The sequence below is a fragment of the Oncorhynchus mykiss genome, chromosome 11, assembly GCF_013265735.2.
Source record: "Oncorhynchus mykiss isolate Arlee chromosome 11, USDA_OmykA_1.1, whole genome shotgun sequence".
NCBI lineage: Eukaryota > Metazoa > Chordata > Actinopteri > Salmoniformes > Salmonidae > Oncorhynchus > Oncorhynchus mykiss.
The window spans coordinates 35828303-35850389 of NC_048575.1; the positions used below are offsets into that span (position 1 = coordinate 35828303).

At 40.8% G+C, this 22087-nt stretch overlaps 1 pseudogene; it reads left to right on the plus strand.

The window, feature by feature from the left end:
* Window positions 1–22087, plus strand: part of LOC110535011 — a 145995-nt pseudogene that overhangs the window by 108214 nt on the left and 15694 nt on the right.

The following is a 22087-nucleotide window of genomic DNA, read 5'->3' on the forward strand; positions in this document are numbered from 1 at the left end:
AAAAAGTTTGAAATGTCCAATAAATGTCGTTCCACTTCATGATTGTTTCCCACTTGTTGTTGATTCTTCACAATAAAATACAGTTTTATATCTTTATGTTTGAAGCCTGAAATGTGGCAAAATGTCGCAAAGTTCAAGGGGGCCGAATACTTTCGCAAGGCACTGTAAATTCATTAAAAATCCTACAATGTAACGTTATTTAACATAACTACGGCAGAGGATGGCAAATGCGGTTGCTGAAAAAGTTCAGAGTCAACAGGTAAGACATTCGAGGGTTTGACTTCATACTAGGACGCGAAATAGAATCCATCGTTCTATATTGTAGGCAGTTTTAGCAACAGCTGTGCTGGACTGTTGTCAACATGGATGATAGTTCTGATGGTATGGGTCGGGATGATGAAAGTCATGGATCTGGATGGTCTGTGGTGAAAAGGAAAAATAATGGCCCTGCTATTAGTGCTACTGACAGCAGTGGCACTTCTACTAGTGTTGAGAACGTGAACAAGGTTAAGGTGGTATTGATGTGTCGAGTGGAATGTTGTAATCGTGTTTGTTGCGACCAATGGGTCTCATCTACACCCCACACAATTTGTTTATGCATGCTAGCAAAGCCACTAAAAAATACATTAATTGTTCTGTAATGGTGACAAATGGTGCCCACAAACAGTTAGGGCCTACATAAAGCTGTCCCAACAGAAGTGCTTTCTTTCCAGCACCATGGTGTGAATCCGTACCACTGCTACACCTAGTTATCAGCAGAGCCTTGTCTGGCAGTGCATTCAGCCTCATATACTGCCTTTTAAAAAAAGCATAGCTGATATGGCAGACTTGCTTAAACAAAAGTGGTTTCTACTGACAATTGAGATGTACAAACTATGGCATAAGGGGACGACGACCAGATAAGAGGCAAACCGTAATTTCGATGAAGACATTGAGTGAGCTAAGACAGACGTAGTCAATATAACTATTTGTTCAGCACTTTCAAAATATACAGCGACAGAATTCAGAACATGGGCCGCTCTTACAGTATTTTCCCTGAACAACAAGTCAGAACCAAATGATAAAAGAAGGGGGTATATAACCAGACAATGGTTCTCTTACAATATTCAATGATTACATTTCTGTGGCCTCCCGGGTGGCGCAGTGGTTAAGGGCGCTGTACTGCAGCGCCAGCTGTGCCATCAGAGACCCTGGGTTCGCCATCAGAGAGGTCCGTTGGGCGACGCACAATTGGCCTTGCGTCGTCCGGGTTAGGGAGGGCTTGGTCGGTAGGGATGTCCTTGTCTCATCACACACCAGCGACTCCTGTGGCGGGCCGGGCGCAGTGCGTGCTAGCCAAGGTTGCCAGGTGCACGGTGTTTCCTCTGACACATTGGTGCGGCTGGCTTCCGGGTTGGATGCGCGCTGTGTTAAGAAGCAGTGCGGCTAGGTTGGCTTGTGTATCGGAGGACACATGACTTTCAACCTTCGTCTCTCCCGAGCCCGTACGGGAGTTGTAGCGATGAGACAAGATAGTAGCTACTACAACAATTGGACACTACGAAATTGCGGAGAAAAAGGGGTAAAAAAATAAATAAAAAATGGATTACATTTCTGTAAAACAGGCTATAGACTACATGTGCACCACAAAGTCAGAACAATAGGCTAAATTATGAGGGGGAAATGAACCAAATCATTAGGGTGTGGCACATGGGCTACTTACAACACAACATACACTAATTATTACTTTCTTAGCAACAGTATACATGTCTCACTGGCATATTACATAATTTATGCAGCAGCATACAATACATTTTTGGACACCTTGTTGTGCTTAGCTCACTTGAACAGGAACTTGGCACGGCGGTCCTTCTTGTGGGCACATTTTGTCATCAAAGTCTGGTGTTCTCTGGATATATGATGCTTTCAAGACCACTGGAATCTCGAAGGAAAAAACAAGGTCGAATCATGATGTCAGTGATCTTCAGGTTGGAGCTCTAGAAAGAGGGCCAGAGTTCCCGACTTGGAATATCCAGAGTTGGATGACTGTTCAAAACATATTTTCCCAGTCGGCACTCAATTTTTTTCCACAGTTCCAGTTGTCTTGATCTCACTGAAGTCTGAGATTTTCCAATTGTTTGAACGCAGTAGAAATCATGCTGGATTGACAGCATGTCCAATGCACATGGTGTTGAATGTTTATCCTTTTAAGCTTGGAAAAGAGACCCTTAAACCCAGACTTGGACCACACACCCCCACTACACTCAATAGCAGGCTAGTGATTGCTTTGCAACACTTGCAGTTAGCCACTGGTTTCTTCCAAACCACTCTTTTTATATTTGCGATTTCCAACCTGTTGTGTAGTGTTTATGTACTATGGCCGATGAGAACCGATGTGCTTTATCTATAATTTCTCTTCATATGACAAGAATTGAAAAGGATTTGCCAGTAGATTGTTGACGTGATACATGATGATCGCTTGTCTAGCTTGCTAGCTAATATTTTTAAAGTATCAGTCAGTCCAATCAAAGCTACTGTAGATATAACGTGATTTGACGTCCTTTTATCTATGACCTTGAGCCTTCTTGGATGGGCACTTCTAATGTAACTCTACGGCAGCACCCAAGGGGCTTGAATTTGAGCTAACCCTGTAGATTTTGTGGCGATGTAGTGACAGAATACTGAGCCAATCACGGCACAACTAGAGAACATTACCAAACCCTACGCTCAGTATTTCCGCTGGCTGCCCCACCGCCACAGAAAGCACTGAGCTAGGCTGAAATGCCTGAATTTCAGAGCTGCCTTACTCAAGAAAGCAAGACACCATGTTTGTATGCAGCTTTATTAACAACATTTTTGTTTTTTGCAATTTGACATTTCACACGTATTAATGCTAAAATAACATGCTAAATAGGTGGGACTCAAAACAGGCTCTGCCCCACCTGCCCTGAATGAAGGGTCTCCACTGGTGCAGACCATGTTCAGCAAGGCAAGATTATGAAAATGAAAACTCTCAATGGGAAGAAAATCACAAGTCATGTCCCTGGAACCTTTGGCTAAGCTGAGGGGGGTCATTTCTGGGGTTCCACTATCGATGTTCATGGATAATATAAAATGTAGAAGGGGTATAGTGGTTGAAGCCAAAAGGCTGTTCAGTGAAGGTGCAGCGAAGTGAAAGCCTGGCAGTACTATTCATGTATGAGAAAGTTGTACCTAAGAAAGTACAGGTGGGCTTCATGGCTTTAACTGTTAGAGAGTTTGTCCCACCTCCCATTAAAGGTGTTTTAAATGCCAAAGAATGGGACCTGTAGTGGCTCTGTGCAAAGGAAAGAAAATGTGTGCCATGTGTGGAGGGGAACATGATTACGGTGAATGTGTGAACAATGTCAAGGTTAACTGTGGTAATTGTGAGGGGGAACACAGTGCAGCATTTGGTGGATGCCAGAGAGGCCCAAAGATATAGAATCACTCACAATGTATCTTATGCAGAGGCTGCAAGGCAGATTGGTGGAACTATTAAGCAGAATGATGGCGATAATAGGGTAAGTCTTGGAATAAGTGGACCTACTGTAGAAAATGTTCCTTATGTTGGTCCTGACATGGATAGCAGACCTGTTTAGAAATCTTGTTCTCACAAATGTTGTGTCAAAGGACACCTTAATAGTTTATCAGATTGACTTTATAGCCTTCATTGGAAAGGTTATCAACCTGACTGAGTTTGTGGAAAGAACTGCCAAGTTGTGGAAGCAGCAAAATAGTTTTTTAGGAGTAACAGATGTTACCGTCGCCATTATTGTTGAAATGTTGACTCCTAATGATGGTATGATGATAGTTAGTCATGGTTTTTGTTATCCTTCAGTGGAATGCTAGAAGCCTAATTGCTAACAGTCAGGGGTTTAATAAATATATATATACATACGTACAGTTGAAGTCGGAAGTTTACATACACCTTAGCCAAATACATTTAAAAACTCAGTTTTTCACAATTCCTCACATTTTAACCCACTAAAAAATTCCCTGTCTTAGGTCAGTTAGGATTACCGCTTTTATTTTAAGAATGTGAAATGGCAGAATAATAGTAGAGAGAATTATTTATTTAAGCTTTTATTTCTTTCATCACATACCCAGTGTGTCAGAAGTTTACATACACTCAATTAGTATTTGGTAGCATTGCCTTTAAATTGTTGAACTTGGGTGTTTCGTCTCGCCTTCCACAAGCTTCCCACAATAAGATTGGTGAATTTTGGCCCATTCCTCCTGACAGAGCTCTTGTAACTGTCAAGTTTGAAGGCCTTACTCGCACACACTTTTTCAGTTCTGCCCACAAATAACAGTTTTTTGCTTTGTCGTTATGGGTTATTGTGTGTAGATTGGGGGGGTGGGGGGGACAATTTAATCAGTTTTAGAATATGGCTGTAACGCAACAAAATGTGGAAAAGTTAAAGGGTCTGAATTAGAGGTCGACCGATTAATCGGAATGGCCGATTAATTAGGGCCAATTTCAAGTTCACATAACAATTGGAAATCGTTTTTTTTTTACACCTTTATTTAACTAGGCAATGACGTGAAATTGTCACTTCTCTTGCACGCAGAGTCAGGGTATATGCAACAGTTTGGGCCGCCTGGCTCGTTGCGAACTAATTTTCCAAAATGTTACGTAATTATGACATAACATTGAAGGTTTTGCAATGTAACAGGAATATTTAGACTTATGGATGCCACCGTTAGATAAAATACGGAACGGTTCCGTATTTCACTGAAAGAATAAACATTTTGTTTTCGAGATGATAGTTTCCGGATTCGACCATATTAAAGACCTAAGCCTCTTATTTCTGTGTGTTATTATGTTATAATTAAGTCTATGATTTGATAGAGCAGTCTGACTGAGCGATGGTAGGCACCAGCAGGCTCGTAACCATTCATTCAAACAGCACTTTCATGCGTTTTGCCATCATCTCTTCGCAATGCTTCAAGCATTGCGCTGTTTATGACTTAAAGCCTATCAACTCCCGAGATAAGGCTGGTGTAACCAATGTGAAATGGCTAGCTAGTTAGCAGGGTGCGCGCTAATAGCATGTCAAATGTCACTCGGTCTGAGACTTGGAGTAGTTGTTCCCCTTGCTCTGCATGGGTAACGCTGCTTCAAGGGTGGCTGTTGTCGATGTGTTCCTGGTTCGAGCCCAGGTAGGAGTGAGGAGAGGGATGGAAGTTACACTGGCAATACTAAAGTGCCTATAAGAACATGCAATAGTCAAAGGTATATGAAATACAAATGGTATAGAGAGAAATAGTCCTATAATTCCTATAATAACTACAACCTAAAACGTCTTACCTGGGAATATTGAAGACTCATGTTAAAAGGAACCACCAGCTTTCATATGTTCTCATGTTCTGAGCAAGGAACTTAAACGTTAGCTTTCTTACATGGCACATATTACACTTTTACTTTCTTCTCAAACACTTTGTTTTTGCATTATTTAAACCAAATTGAACATGTTTCATTATTTATTTGAGGCTAAACTGATTTTATTGATGTATTATATGAAGTTAAAATAAGTGTTCATACAGTATTGTTGGAATTGTCATTATTACAAAAACAAACAAAAAAAAACAAATCGGCCGACTAATCTGTATCGGCTTTTTGGTTCTCCAATAATCGGTCTCGGTACCGGCGTTGAAAAATCATAATCGGTCGACCTCTTCTCTGAATACTTTCCAAATGCACTGTACAAAAGAAATAAGAAACGAGTGACAAGAAGTTGCTGATGTCTCATCTCTTTTAGAGGAACTTCAAGAAGGGAACACTCCATCTGTTGCAGAGTGAGGACCAGATTCTGCTAGTGGCAACTACGGAACGCAATGCGTTCCTCCCTCACTATGACACACTGGTCCAAAGTGGCATGTATGAGTACTATGCTAGCAAGGGCCAGAAGTCTTTACGCGAGTGCCTCAGTACAGTATTTCAATCTCCAGGCCAAAAATTATACAGTCCTATTTGTATTCATTAGCTATATTCACACTGCACAAAGCCAAGGGGCAAATTTGTACCCAGCGGATGCAGTATGAAAAGGTGTATTTTTTTGCTATAGCTAATTAAAGCCTTGTTGTCCCTCCCAGCGTACGGCTTTTCAGAACTAATTGACAATGCACTGTCAGTGACATCACACAACACAGGAGTGAGGACAATAGACATCCGATTGGTGAGTTAGTGTTTTTAACAGTTGTAAACCTCACTGTCGTTATTGTGGTCTTGAATAAAAGTGATGCATAAGGATTGAAGTGTTTTAGTAGTCCTATGAAGTTCAGAACCTCAATACTGTGTCGATGGAATGGGACACAGCAGTTGATTGTTTCTCATCTTTTCCCCCAGCTGTTCAACGAGTCCTTGGGGAAACCAGCAGTGGTTGCCATGGACAACGGCTGTGGAATAACCTCCAAGGAGCTCAATAACTGGGCTGTGTACAGGCTCTCCAAATTCAACAGGAAAAACAACATGTTTTCAAGGTTGGTTTACCAAGTGTAAAGCCAGGAGTTTCTGATCACATGACCTGGTAAGTTGATAAAAACAATGCTACAAAAAATATTGCGGAATGTATAATGGAAACAGCAGCTATAGGAGAAATGTTCTAAAAATCAACAAAATTTTTATCCAGTCGACAGGTGGAGTTATTTTGTGAAACTTTATTTTATTTTTTGTAACATTAGAAATAATTGAGGTTGAGTCATCAAATTCAATGATCATATCCTTAAAATGTTTACTAATGAATGTAGCAAAATGTCATCGACGTGTGTATAGGGTGCAGGGAAGTAGGAGAATCGAAGTTGGTATAATGGAGTAGTTTAATAACTTAAAAACACAGCTCCAAAACCAACAAAGTGGGCACGAGGACCCGTCGCGCACCAAATACAAACTACACGATCATGAACAACAAACAATCTCTGGCAAGGACTTGAGGGGAAACAGAGGGGGGGGGGGGGGGGAATCAGGAAAGGTGACAGACAAACATATGTGCAACAGAGGTCTCTGGGTGAGAATGGTGCCTACTCACCTGGGGTGACGCCAGAGCGCCCTGTCTGCTACCTCAATTCACGGAGGAACCAACCCGGCACCGACCAGCAGTGTGACCTCTGCGACCACATATGGTGCACGAGCAGGAACCCCCTCTGGTCTCCCTGCGCACCGTCCCTCCCAGCTCCATGGGTATTGGAGAGGGGGTGCGGGAGGATGGAACAACCAGACCCCGATCTGGAAATCTGCGAGTAACCAGCAGGTTGTCCAGCCGGATGGACAGGTGCACCAGCTGGTCGAAGGGGAGGGTGGTGTCTCTGCAGGCCTGCTCCCGACGGACATCCTCACGTAGACTACAGCGGAAATGGTCGATCAGGGCCGTGTTGCTCCATCCAGCGCCGGCAGCCAGGGTCCTAAACTCCAGAGCAAATCCATGGCGGCGCTCAGATGGTAAATCTTCTCCTGGACGCGCTCCTCCACCTCCATGGCTGGGGTACCTTCTCCTGCTGACTTCATATATTTGGTCAGAGATTCTGTCATCGATGTGTCTGTATAGGTGGCAGGGAAGTCAGGCGCAGGAGAATCAAACTTGGTATAATGGCGTAGTTTAATAACTTTTAATAACACTTTCAATAACACAGCTCCAAAACCATAATACATAATCAAAGCAAAGTGGGTACGAGGACCCCGTCGCGCACCAAATACAAACTACACGATCATGAACAACAAACAATCTCTGACAAGGACATGAGGGGAAACAGAGGGTTAAATACACAACAGGTAATGAATGGGATTGGAACCAGGTGTGTAGGAAGACAAGACAAAACCAATGGAAATTGAAAAATGGATCAATGATGGCTAGAAGACCAGTGACGTCGACCGCCGAGCACCGCACGAACAAGGAGAGGCCTCTACTTCGGCAGAAGTCGTGACACAACAGTTAGGTAGATACAAAAACTATATTCAAATAAATTAGGCAACTCTGAAGCCAGAACACCAATATGCCACACTGTAACACCAGTGGCGCAATGTGACACAATGTAACACCAGTGACACGATGTAACACCAGTGACCCAATGTGAAACCAATGACAAACATACGATTATTTCAAACAAATTTTATAAATTTATTAGTAATATGTTTAATTACAAATAATTTCAGATTTCATAAGATGGGTTCATTTTTAAATATGAACAATAAAATGAGGGTTATTCGTCAAAGATTAAGACCAGAAGATGAAGCCTATTGACTAAAATGTCTTTCATAACACATTGTCATACAAACATCTAAAACATGTCCACTAGAACATTAGAAACACTAACTTAGAAAATAAATAAACTGTTTTCCTAACCACACTGATACAAACATTTTGTATGCAGTTAAACATGTTCATGTAATTTTTTCCTGTATTATTCTTCACTTTTACTTCAGATATGTTTGTCTTTGTGTGTTGCGTCCATATCTCTCATCTCTTGTCTCTTATCTCATATCTCTTATTCTCCATTGCTTTCTAGTTACTGACGGCTTCTTCACTAGTAGCCAGTTCAGATCTGCCACTTTCACACAGTCAGCTGCTGCACCAAGTACGTCTAGATACTGTGGCAAATATGAACTGAATGGTATTTTCCTTACTGTGTAAGCAGTCTATGGTCAAGGTATGGCAGCAATCAATCCTTTGGTGCTTTGCCACAAATACAAAATAATTAGCATTTGAAACACTGGCCAGGTAAACAAAAAAATGGCTTGCTGTCATACCTTGTCCATAGACTGCATACATGGTAAGGAAACCAATATGTAATTTGGGTAAACTATCCCTTTAAGTAACTCTGTAGATACAGAGTACATATGTCTTCCTACAGACACATTGTCTTAATTCTGACCTTGCAGTACTGGGTTCACTGTCTGGAGTGGATGGGGGATCAACAGAGTCGTTCCTGCTCACAATCTGTCTGTGTTTTTTCTGTCTGACCTGCCATTTCTTTCGCTCCTGTCTTTTTTCCCTTTCTTTGAGATCCTTCACTATTTATTTTTTGACCCTCTAAATCCTTTAAGTAAGTCTGGTGTTTTTGTTTAAGGTAGGCTGCTGTCACGGACTTCGTCGTGGAAATGACCGGACCAAGGTGCAGCGTTGTGAGCGTACATTTTCCAGTATTTATGTCAATGTCGCCAACAAAACAAGAAACAAAGAAACGACCGTGATGCTTACTAGGGCTATAGTGCCACTAACAAGATAACAAAAGGGAAAAAGGCTGCCTAAGTATGATTCCCAATCAGAGACAACGATAGACAGCTGTCCCTGATTGAGAACCATACCCTGCCAAAACATAGAAACACAAACATAGAAATCAGAACATAGAATGCCCACCCAAATCACACCCTGACCAAACCAAAATAGAGACATAAAAAGGCTCTCTAAGGTCAGGGCGTGACAGCTGCTCTGCAGTGTGGGTCAGCATCCCTGCGCTGTCTGTCGTCTTTGCTTTTCAGCAGCACCTAATTTTGCCATATCTATCAAAAGGAAAGCCATATTATGTGATTACATTATTGAAACAGTAATAAAACGCTAATAAGTCCTAATATAATTGTTGAGGGTTTTATAAAACGTCATTTAACTGGTGTTACCAGCAAAGAGAGTAACACCAGTGACAATTACGCCAGTGACAAATCTGCAGATAAGATGGCAAATCTAAGATGGCGGCCACTGTAGCTCAAACCATGCTTCTTAAATTGTAAGTCACCTAATCATGCAATTGTATCAATAATTTGAATCCAATTTCCTTTCCCCTTATTATAAACTGTATAACATCAGTGACACATCTTAAGTCCTCACATGAAATTACCAAGTTAATCATCAAATTGTTAACATATGAAGAGAGTGCACACTCTCCATGTGCTTTTCAAAACAGTCCTGTCTCCAATAAACCTTTGAGCCAGGAAGAATTTGGCAAGGATGTTGCATTTTTTTCAAAGTGGTGTTTCTTATACATTTCAACACCAGTGACATCAAATTGAGTGACAGCTATTACTTGTAAAGGATTTGTAATATTTATTTGATATTTTAGTTTTTTAAGTAGTCCACTAAATAACTATAATACTTTCCTTTATATTATGACATTTAAAAAGGGAGACATTTTTTTTTTTAAACTCAAAATATGTCTTTAAACCATGGCTCCTGAGCTGAGGGACAAGACAATTTCATGTTACTTACCGTGCTTTACAATATATATATAAAAATACATTTAACATTTAACTGTATATTTGTTTTATTAACTTCTTAGTGATCCCGTCCCGCTCGAATCCCGTTAACGGGATTGATTTGACAACAGCCAGTGAAATTGCAGTGCGCCAAATTCAAAAACAGAAATACTCATAATAAAAATTCATAAAACATACAAGCGTTATACATCAAAATAAAGCTTAACGTCTTGTTAATCCAGCCATCATGTCAGATTTCAAAAGGTCTTTACGGCGAAAGCAGACCATGCGATTATCTGAGGACAGTGCCCCGCATACAATCACATGAAAATCAGATTTCAACCAGGCAGGTGCGCGACAAAAGTCAGAAATAGCAATATAATTATGCCTTACCTTTGAAGATCTTCTTCTGTTGGCACTCCAAAATGTCCCAGAAACATCACAAATGGTCCCTTTGTTCAATAATGTCCTTCTTTATGTCCCAAAAATGTCAATTTATTTGGCGCGTTTGATTCAGAAATACACCGGTTCCAACTCGCCCAACATGCCTACAAAGTATCTAATAAGTTACCTGTAAACTTGGTCCAAACATTTCAAACAATGTTCCTAATCCAACCTCAGGTATCCTAAAACGTAAATAATCGATCAAATTTAATATACTGTGTTCAATACCGGATAAATACAACGTGAAGCGTGTTCCAGTTCATAAATTAACAGGCACCACATCAATTATATGCAACGCAGGACAAGCTAGATAAACTAGTAATATCATCAACCATGTGTAGTTGACTAGTGATTATGTTAAGATTGATTGTTTCTCATAAGATAAGTTTAATGCTAGCTAGCAACTTACCTTGGCTCCTTGCTGCACTCGCATAACAGGTAGTCAGCCTGCCATGCAGTCTCCTCGTGGAGTGCAATGTAATCGGTGTCCAAAAATGGCGATTACTGTCCTAATTAATTGGCCATTCCGATTAATCGGTCGACCTCTAGTACTGAGTAGTAATGATATAATGTAGCATCTGAAATTTACATTTTATTGTAAAGCTCATATAATCTCATCTTTGATTTCATTTCATTTTCGTAATAACACCTTTGATTGGGATCGATTTCCCTGTTTGTGGGTGTTTGAAGGATCCACATTTATAAGTGCCATTGCATTGAGCACAGCCATTACACTTGTAATTTCCATCCAGTAGGGGCGCAAATAGACATGACATTTTTCAAGGTCAGCCTCGCAAAAAGACGCATTCTCGCGTTCTAACTACCCGCTTTTCAAAGAGTTCTGAACAAATTAAGGGAATTCTAAAATCCGATGATAGTCTCGGTAATGTGTTTTCGGACCTTCCCTTGGTCATATTCTCGCGGGGCAGAAATCTCAGAGACCAATTGGTACACTCTGATTTACCACCCCAAGTTATTCCTGAACAGCGTCTATTTGCGCCCCTACTGGATGGAAATTACAAGTGTAATGGCTGTGCTCAATGCAATGGCACTTATAAATGTAGATCCTTCAATCAAAGGTGTTATTACGTGCTCCACTAAGCCAGTTATTTATGTTATAACTTTTCCTTGTGGTAAAAATGATGTGGGTAAAACAAAGCGCGAATTAAAAGTACGTGTCTCAGAGCATCGTAGCACCATTAGGTGCAAAAACTTGACTTTACCCAGTTGAGGCCCACTTTTTGGAGGCAGGCCACTCAATTTGGTCTCTGCGTTATATTGGCATCGAACATGTCATCCTCCCTAGGAGAGGGGGTGACCTTGATCATTTATTGTTAAAACGAGAGGCTGCCTGGATCTTTAACATAAAGACCCTTGCTCCATTCGGTCTCAATGTAGACTTTGATCGGAAGCCATTCTTGTGATTGTTGTGACTTTGCCATTGTAATTGTTTGTAAGCTTGTGTAGTCGAAAATGAATTTATGATCGTATGCTATCCATTTGTTGTTTGTTGTATGCCATTTTAATATTTGATATTAACCAATGATATTAGGCCACTCTTGGCCATGATTACAGACACCTGTGTGTCTTTTGGCACTATATAAATGAGTCATCCGCAGTGTTTGTGATTATACCCTGATGAAGACAGCTGGGTTGGATATTACATTTTTGCATCTGAGCTCCTAGAGTGTGCGGCTCTCCTTTATTTTCAAGTTTTCTACTCCGCTAGCCAGCACCTCGCCTAAATAGGTGTGCGTTTCTTTTTCTTCTCGAAGTCTCAGAAAACACAGCCCATCTTCTCCGGCTCTGTTGTTCAGTTCCTACGGCGATCAGGAGGGAGATGTCTACGCCACAGGAGGGCGGGTGCAAGTGGTTATGGTGAGACATGGATGTCATCAGAGAGAATGATAGTAGTAACGCTTTGCTCTGTGTGCATTTTATAGAAACAATCTTCTGTCTACTCATTTGTTTTTGAATGATTTTGCCTGTAAAATCATCAAATTTTTATATCGGTTTCCATAGGAACCAAAGGCGCTGTGCGATGAAGTCAAGACTCCTCTCCAAAATTGACAGGGTGGTTACCAATGCAGCCATGAAGAAGAGCATTGATGATGAAATAGCCAAGTGAGCGAACCATTTTGGATTTAAATCCCAACATATACATTTGAATGTGGCACTTAAGCCCCAGTGGTTCATGGGTTTTGTGCCTGTTTTGCCTCAGACTCCCAGACAAGCTGAAAGTGACCTGGCCGGAGGGCAACCCCTGGACCCAGAATGATGTCCAGACAGCAGGCACTCCACTAGGTACAGAGACAGGCTCCCTGCACCTTACACAGTAGCGCCATGCTATATGCTAAGAATCCTAAGTATACACATATTTGTGAGTGTCAGTAGGATCTCCCTTTCATTCCTTGCAGGGCCTCTCCATGTGGAAATTCTCAACAAGAAAGGAGAGCCGGCATGTAGGATACCATCAGCCACTCAAAACGCAGCACGGAAAGCACTTTCAATCTAACTAAAAGTTGTTTGGCATTGTAAGTTAATTTGAATGCCAAGAATGATTGCTGTTATTATGTTGTTGGCAGACTGTTTCAATGGTTAGTTTGTGTATACCGTGTCATAAAAAGTTCTCTCTTCTTCCCTAGCACCTAATGGTGATGTGGAGATCAACTTTCACATTGCAGCACATTCAGCCAAGTGGGCATTCTGGTTCAGAACCATGGGTACTTTCTTGTTTCAATTCACTGGAAATTCATTTATTTCTAACTTTATTGTAATGATTTAGAGTTTCCTCTGTTAAGTATGGTAAAACTGTATTTTTATGTTCTAAATTTCCTTACATTTAGAACATAATTTTAAGGGAAAAAATTCCCTAAATAAATAAAAAAGCAAATTTGTATGTTTTAAATATGCATGTTTTTGTTACTAGCTAATGATGCAATGTTTGTCATAATGTCTGACTCTCTGGTGGTTAAACAGTGTTGTTCCCCCTGTGTAGGGAACCTAAAACAGGTTGGGGAAGTATACCCTGCAACTGAACACAGTACTCAACGAGAGCAACGCTGCTGTCTGGGCTGGGAAACAGCTGCCCAACCACACACTGGACTTCTCCATTACTGGTAACCAATGTTCCCTGTAAACTGTGTGCTCGGCCTCGCAGCTCCTGAAGCAGTCCCGTGCAGAAGAATTGCCAGCCTCTGCAGAGATGCATGAGATTGAACTTCACAAAAATGTATCTTTCCTGGCGGTAAACAGATTGAATCAATGCAGCAAACCCAATCTAACTTCAAGACTGAGTTGGTGATTTTGTTGGAGCCTGAGGAGTGCATCTGAGTAGCCTTTTTCTATTTCACAGCCAAAACGGTTTTTCCATCACGAGCGGTCGGAGAGTAGCCTAGATGCACATTTGTTGATTTTCTTTGCTGGTTAGTGCGTTACTCACCTGGTTATATCAATATATTTTGGTCAGCAATGGGGGAGTGATTTGCTTCCTTACAAGAGCACAAAAGTTGTACATATCTAACTGTCTTTGAAAGCGAGTCAGGAAAATAGATTTTTTTTTGTCTTAAAGGTCTTGATATTTTGTCTTGATATTTTGAGACTGAAAATGCAAATAAGCCAATTGGCAGAGGGTTACATACATTTTTGTTTCTCTGAATGGTAGTAATAATAACCATTTTTATTTTGTAAAGTGGTTTCTTGCATCATAACTCAATGTAATTTTCAGACCTATTTGGCCAATTGTCATTGCTTATTTTTCTATAGTGATTTGAGCTTGAGTAAAACATCAGTGACAAGCCATGCATGATGTTTTTTTAAGTATCATTGAATGTATGCCTACATTGACCACCACATATTGGCTATTGTAGTCAACTGCTATATTTTTTACTTTATTTGAACCTTTATTTAACCTAGTCCAAACCCTCCCCTAACCCGGACGAAGCTGGGCCAATTGTGCACTGCCCTATGGGACTCCCGATCACGGCCAGTTGTGATACAGCCCGGGATCAAACCAGGGTCTGTAGTGACGCCTCTAGCACTGAGATGCAGTGCCTTAAACCGCTGCCCACAAATATCCTTGTGGAAACATATAACCATGTGTAAATGTTATGGCATTTGCCCCATTGGTTTTGTTAGGCCTACATTATGGTCAAAAAGCCACAATAGCTTATTGGCTGCTGTCTGAAACTAACTTAAAGCCCAGTGTATTCAAAAACATGACTTTCTGTGTTTAATATATATTTACACACTGAGGTTGGAATAATATTTTGAAAATTCTGATTGCCTGAAATTTCAGCCTGTTTTGTTGGGAGGGAATGTTGGCCTTCCATGGTAACATCACCATGCAGTAAATTGATAACAGCTAATGTTCCGTTTTCCCCTCCCCACTCATGCCATTCCAACAATCATAGCAAAACTGCTGCTTGAGAAATTGCTCTTTGCTAAGAAGCTATTTTTAAACTCGGAGTAAGGTACTTAATTGTTACCCAGAAATTATTTCATGTGGAGATGAAAATGCTTGAGTTCAACCTTTTTTTAAAGTGGGTACAGCCTCCGTGTTCACTGTTAACGCGTGCAGGACTGCTCGCAAAGTTATATAGTTTCAGTTCACAACCTGAAATTAGCTCGGTGCTGGAAAAATCTGAGGAAATATTGCTGTTAACCATCTTTGTGAAGTCAGACTGAAATGCTTTGGCCCTCTCCAGTAACAATCAGATTGATCGCCTAAAGACCCATCTCTTTTTCTCCCTCTCTCGCTGTCTCTCCTCTCCCAGAGGGCAGTGCAGATAGGTTTGTGGTGGGTATTGTGAACACACCGCTCTATGTGGGGGTGCCTTTTAAAATCCCACTGAAGCTGGTGGATGTCACAGTCACCCTGCTTGTCCTCCTCCCAACCTCAAGCCCTTTCTGGAATGCAGGTAGGTTACACCCACAAATAGTTTAAATGGTTACTAGGGTTGGGCGGTATCCAGATGTTCATAGTCATACTGTTTCTGTACCATACCGTATACCATACGGGTATACCGTTTTGGCGAACATGGACACAAGGAGCGCTTTTTTTTATGCACTAAACTATTTAGGCAACAGGGATCTTGACCCAGGAGGGGATTGAATGTATCTGCTGTGACCAAGAAGCTTGATCTTGACATCTAGCCGGAAGAAATCGGTTATCTCTTCCCTGCAGGGCTCAGCCCGAGTCTCAGGTTATTCATGGTGCCAGACAATTTCAGCCCCTCCTTGTTTAGCTGGTGGTTGTTACTGTGTTTCAGTTCACTGGAATTGAGATATGAGGGGGTGGCCACTAGTGGGACCACTTTCACCATCCAGGGCGTCAGAGCCAGGGGCGCGGTGCACAACTACCAGAGCAAGGTCAGAGACGCTGGTTTTCAAGGCTGCAGGGCTCTCACTTTAACTCTGCCCAGATGAACCGCAACGAGACAGACAACTGAAAGCTCTCTCAAATTACGTCCTCGGCTAATGTTTGGTAATATCGTCTCGGCAGACGCACGACATGAAAGTGGTCCTGCCTGGCCTCAAACAAGATCAGCCTTCTCCCTGGTAAAGTGATTGATTTACGTTGAAGAAGTCACAAAGTAAAATAATGTTTATACTCTTATGTCCACCTGGATATTCAGAGGAAAACACATCTTTACTTGATAAACCATGAATTTACCTTTTTGCTTTAAAAAAAGTCTAAATAATAAACTATACATTAAATAATAACTAGTTATTTACGGCACCACATTGGGCAGGGGACTGCTGCTCTGCTATAATAAGAAAAATCATATTTAATGGGGGTTGTGGGCACAGTAGATCCTGATAAGGGATAACTGATTCCCCTGGTGTTGCTGATGCTGTCCAGCTGTGGCTGGAGGGCAACTTAGGGTGACATGGGATAGAAAAATACATCAGCCAGCCTTTAGGCCTTGATAAAAACATGTGTAGCTTAAACAGTGTTTTACAAGCAGCACTGTGTATATTGTGTACATGTGAAGGACATTCCATAGTAGTGTGTCAGCTGCATGTGAATGTTTTGCAGGTAGCCCAGATTCACTCAAAGTGAAACAAGAGAATCCCATCACTGTGGAGAATGGAACCTCTGTTTGCTTTGATGTCCATGACCAAGCAGGAAACGTCACAGTTCAACCCAAACTGATTGTCCACTGCCAGGTAAGGTCATACTAGACCCTGACTGCGGAGGTATGAATACCCAAGTCTTACATACTGTATAGAATTACATACTGTATATACTGCACTTTATATCCCCATCACGAACTTGGCAACTTGGCTTCTTCCAGTGCATATTTTTCCCAAATCTGAAGTTCAATCCAGTGTTCTGTCTTTCGTGTTCCATGCTCATACATTTGAATGCTTTTACTCAATTCCAAAAGTGCAAAACACATTTTGATTCCTCCAAAAGCACTAACTAGGCAGTCTGCCAAAGCACCATTCTAACCCGACAGGGTTGAGTAAGAGGGTGTGTCAATTGTCCCAGAGTATGTGCATGATAGGGCCACTGTCCATTCAGCGTGTTACCAGGGTCGTATTCATTAGTGTTTTGCAACGGAAAACGAAATGCAGGGTTTTTTTTTCTGCCGCAAAATGGAGCTTGAGGCCCTCTTGTTGGCCGCAGTGACAAAATGTAGCTGTTTTTTTTAAAGCAGATTTCCTGCAATTCTGCACATCTTGCCATGTGGCTGAGAACTGTCTGAGTGACTAAAACAATATCAATGGTGGCCCAATGTCGTGACCAAAATACTCCTGAATGCATCATGTTTTTCATGTTTTTCATTCTCCCTGACTGCCTAGCTTTTATTTGGGTGATTTTCTAGTTCTCAAATGTAATCTTTTTTTAATTATATAGGTCCATTATCTTTTCTACATTTTTTATTCTAAATTCCAAAAATCCTGTTTGGAAATAGGCAGCCTGAAAACACTTAGTGAAATACTTTTCTATGCAGAAAATCCCCTGAAACAAGTGTTTGTTGGACAAGTGAAGGTAGTTCATACGCTATTTGATTGGTTTCATTCCCAGTGAATACTAGTTATTTGGGGGAGGGGGGGATCACAATATTATTTTGGATGATATTATTTCGATACTTTGACTCCAAGTAGAGATTTGTTAAAAAATGTACATTGATTATTAAATAAAACAATCAATCTACACACAATACCCCATAGTGGTAAAGCGAAAACAGGTTTAGAAATGTTTGCAATTGTATAAAAAATAAATCAAATGCCTTATTTACATCTAGTATAAGCATTCAGACCCTTTGCTATTTGACTTTCCATTGATCATCCTTGATGTTTCTATAACTTGGAATCCAGCTGTGGTAAATTCAATTGATTGGACATGATTTGGAAAGGCACACACACACACACCAGTCTATATAAGGTCCCACAGTTGACAGTGCATGTCGGAGCATATTGTCCGTGAAGCTCCGAGACAGAATTGTGTCGAGGCGCAAGTCTGGGGAAGGGTACCAAAAACAATTCTGCAGCATTGAAGGTCCCCAAGAACACAGTGGTCTCCATCATTCTTAACTGGAAGAAGTTTGGAACCACCAAGACTCTTCCTAGAGCTGTCCGCCCAGCCAAACTGAGCAATTGTGGGAGAAGGGCATTGGTCAGGGAGGTGACCAAGTACCCAAGATCAAGGGACAGGTGAACGAAGCAAAGTACAGAGAGATCCTTGATGAAAAACTGCTCCAGAGCGCTCAGAACCTCAGACTGGGGCAAAGGTTCACCTTCCGACAGGACAACGACCCTAAGCACACAGCCAAGACAACGCAGGAGTGTCTTCGGGACAAGTCTTTGAATGTCCTTGAGTGGCCCAGCAAACCCCGGACTTGAACCCGATCTAATATCTATGGAGATACCTGAAATTAGCTGTGCAGCAACACTCCCCATCCAACCTGACAGAGCTTGAGAGGATCTGCAGAGAATGGGAGAAACTCTCCAAATACAGGTGTGCCAAGCTTGTAGCGTCATACCGAAGAAGACTCGATGCTGTAATCGCTGCCAAAGGTGCTTCAACAAAGTACTGAGTAAAGGGTCTGAATACTTCAGTTATTAATTTTTGCAAATGTATTTAAAAAAAAAGGAAAAACCTGTATTCGCTTTGTCGTTATGGGGTATTGTGTGTAGATTGATGAGCAAAAAAAGATCAATTTTCGAATAAGGCTGTACATTTTTCCACATTTTGTTACGTTAGCTTTCCGAATGGTGTGTCTGTGTCACTCATGCACACACACACAACCAGTCAAAAGTTTTAGAACACCTACTCATTCAAGGGTTTTTCTTTATTATTGCTATTTTATACATTGTAGAATAATAGTGAAGACATCAAAACTATGGAATCGTGTAGTTACCAAAAAAGTGTTAAACAAATCACCCTATGCTGTGATGACAGCTTTGCACACTCTTGGCATTCTCTCAACCAGCTTCATGCGGTAGTCACCTGGAATGCATTTCAATTAACAGGTGTGCCTTGTTAAATGTTAATTTGTGTAATTTCTTTCCTTAATGTGTTTGAGCCAATCAGTTGTGTTGTGACAAGAAAGGGGTGGTATACAGAAGATGGCCCTGTTTGGTAAAAGACCATGTCCATATTCTGGCAAAAACAAATAAGCAAAGAGAGACGACAGTCCATCATTACTTTTTAGACATGAAGGTCAGTCAATCTGGAAAATGTCACGACCTTTGAAAGTTTCTTCAAGTCAGTCGCAAAAACCATGAAGCCCTATGATGAAACTGGCTCTCATGAGGGCCGCCACAGGAAAGGAAGATGCAGAGTTACCTCTAATTAACTTATCCTCTGCACCTCAGTTTGCAGCCCAAATAAATGCTTCACGGAGTTCAAGTAACAGACACATCCGACCATCAACTGTTCAGAGGAGATCGAGTGAATCAGGCCTTCGTGGTCAAATTACTGCAAAGGAACCACTACTAAAGGATACCAATAATAAGAAGAGACTTGCTTGGACCAAGAAACACAAGCAATGGATATTAGACCGGTGGGATGAGATTTTTGGTTCCAACTGCCAAGTGTTTGTGAAATGCAGAGTAGGTGAACAGATCATCTCTGCATGTGTATTTTCCACTGTGAAGCATGAAGGAGGTGTGGTGTGGGGGTGCTTTGCTGGTGACACTCTGATTTATTTAGAATTCAAGGCACATTTAACCAGTATGGCTACCACAGCATTCTACAGCGATACGCCATCCCATCTGGTTCGGATTTAGTGGGACTATAATTTGTTTTTCAACAGGACAATGACCCAACACACCTCCAGGCTGTGTAAGGGCTATTTGACCAAGAAGAAGAGTGATTGAGTGCTGCATCAGATGACCTGGCCTCCACAATCACCTGACCTCAACCCAATTGAGATGGTTTGGATTGAGTTGGACCGCAGAGTGAAGGAAAAGCGAGTGCTCAGCATATGTGGGAACTCCTTCAAGACTGTTGGAAAAGCATTCCAGGTGAAGCTGGTTGAGGAAATACCAAGAGTGTGCAAAGCTGTCATCAAGGCAAAGGGAGGCTACTTTGAAGAATCTAATATCAAAAATATATTTTGAACATTTTTTTCTTTTTGGGAGGGGGGTTACTACATGATTCCATATGTTTCATTGTTTTGAGGTCTTCACTATTATTCTACAATGTAGAAAATAGTAAAAATAAAAACCCTTGAATGAGTAGGGGTCCACACATTTGACTGGTACTGTAATTCATTTTTTTAAATGTTATTTGTTTAGATAGATAGTCAAGGATATGTTTTGTATAATTCTACACAGTCCTAGAAAAAACGTACACCTATGGCCTATTTTCATTTCCCTTACAATACAAACAGTGTAATCCATTTGATCAACTTAATTTGTAGATTTGATGATGATGATATAACAGCCAGGTGCTCAGGTGAGATCATTTGCTGTATTCCTAAACGAAATTACCAGTGAATGAACAATTGTAAAAGATGAATTGCATAAATTAAAATATTTAAATTGTAGGTTTATTATGTTACTAGCCAGAGCAATGCAGGCAACGCGAGTGGTAATGTGCTGAATGCATGGACAGCACAGATATTCTTGGAAATAGAGCTGCACCTCCTTGATTTGAGTTATTTGACAAAGGTAAGTGTTATAGAAACTGCAGAATATGCTCTTTCTGATACTATATAGAAATCTACATGTTTTACCTGCATGTGACTCTGAAGGAGGATATGATAAAGTGATTATCCTTTCCCTGCATCTATAAATTACAAGATGCACCAATCTCTTAATTTCCAATTTGATAACTGATAGGCCTAATATTGTCACTCATCCGATTGTTTTCAATGTATTCTTGTCTATAGACTAGCTCTTGTTATGTTTGAAATTCGTTTTGATGGGCAGGCTAACTGGCATCTTTTGTTCCCCGCATGTCAAGTGCAATAGTCAAGGATATGTTTTCCATTATTCTAAAAGCCTACTGCATCACACATCATGTTTTCATTTTCCTTCAAATAAATGTGATTTAGTTATAGTAAATAAAACAGTCCTGTAACGGCTTTTTCCAATTAAAATGTAAAAGAGAATGGTAACAACCCCAAGGCGCGCGGGCAAATTATTTGCTGCTGATAAATATGCATAACACAAACTCATCATTAATTATACTATTGTCTTTCTAAATTAAATCAACCTCTTCACCTTCCTTATCATTCAGTAAGGCCTGTTTAAAAAAAAAAAAAAACAATTGTGAAGTAAGATGCACGATTATCGCTCATTCATCCATTTTTCATTCAGTGAGGTGAGAGACGCGTTAGAGTCTGCCTGGGTACCAACGTCCTACAGCACATTGTCTTGGCGGGTTAAGTTGGGGATAGGGGTGAGAAAACAGGCCATGTTCTAAATACCTTTTTTTAAATTTGTGATTAAAAAAATTTACACAAATTACCAGTGTAAAATACAAACATTTAGGAAAAGTCAGGGAAGGAGCAGGACAGCTTTTACTGGGTGGGTAGATTTTTATTTATTTACAAAATCAAATGTCAGTGGCTGTTGGCCTATGGCGGTTTTAGTGTTAAATTGTGAGCCAATTTGTTTTCAGTACCTTTTTTTATTTTATTACCATGACAGATCAAAATACATTTTCTCATGCTCTCACCTGCGTTAGACGTATCGTGAGCAATATGTTTGGAACATAAAATCGCAGTGTCGAATTTCTCACAATTTCTATGTTGTATGGCACTTTGTTGTATCGGGTGTTCAAGCACGCACATTGTTTTTCTTGAGGCAAGTCTAAGTTCGGTAGCCGTAGTCTAAGCCCCTTCGTCGGTGATTGGTCAACAGTTCTTCTCCTAGTAGAAGTGGGAACTATGGACGGGATTCTTCAAGGAAGTGTTGTCATTCACCAAGAGACCACTAGTTTTCATGCACATTTTTTTTCACTTGAAGTACTGCACCAAACATCTTAATGCAAAATAG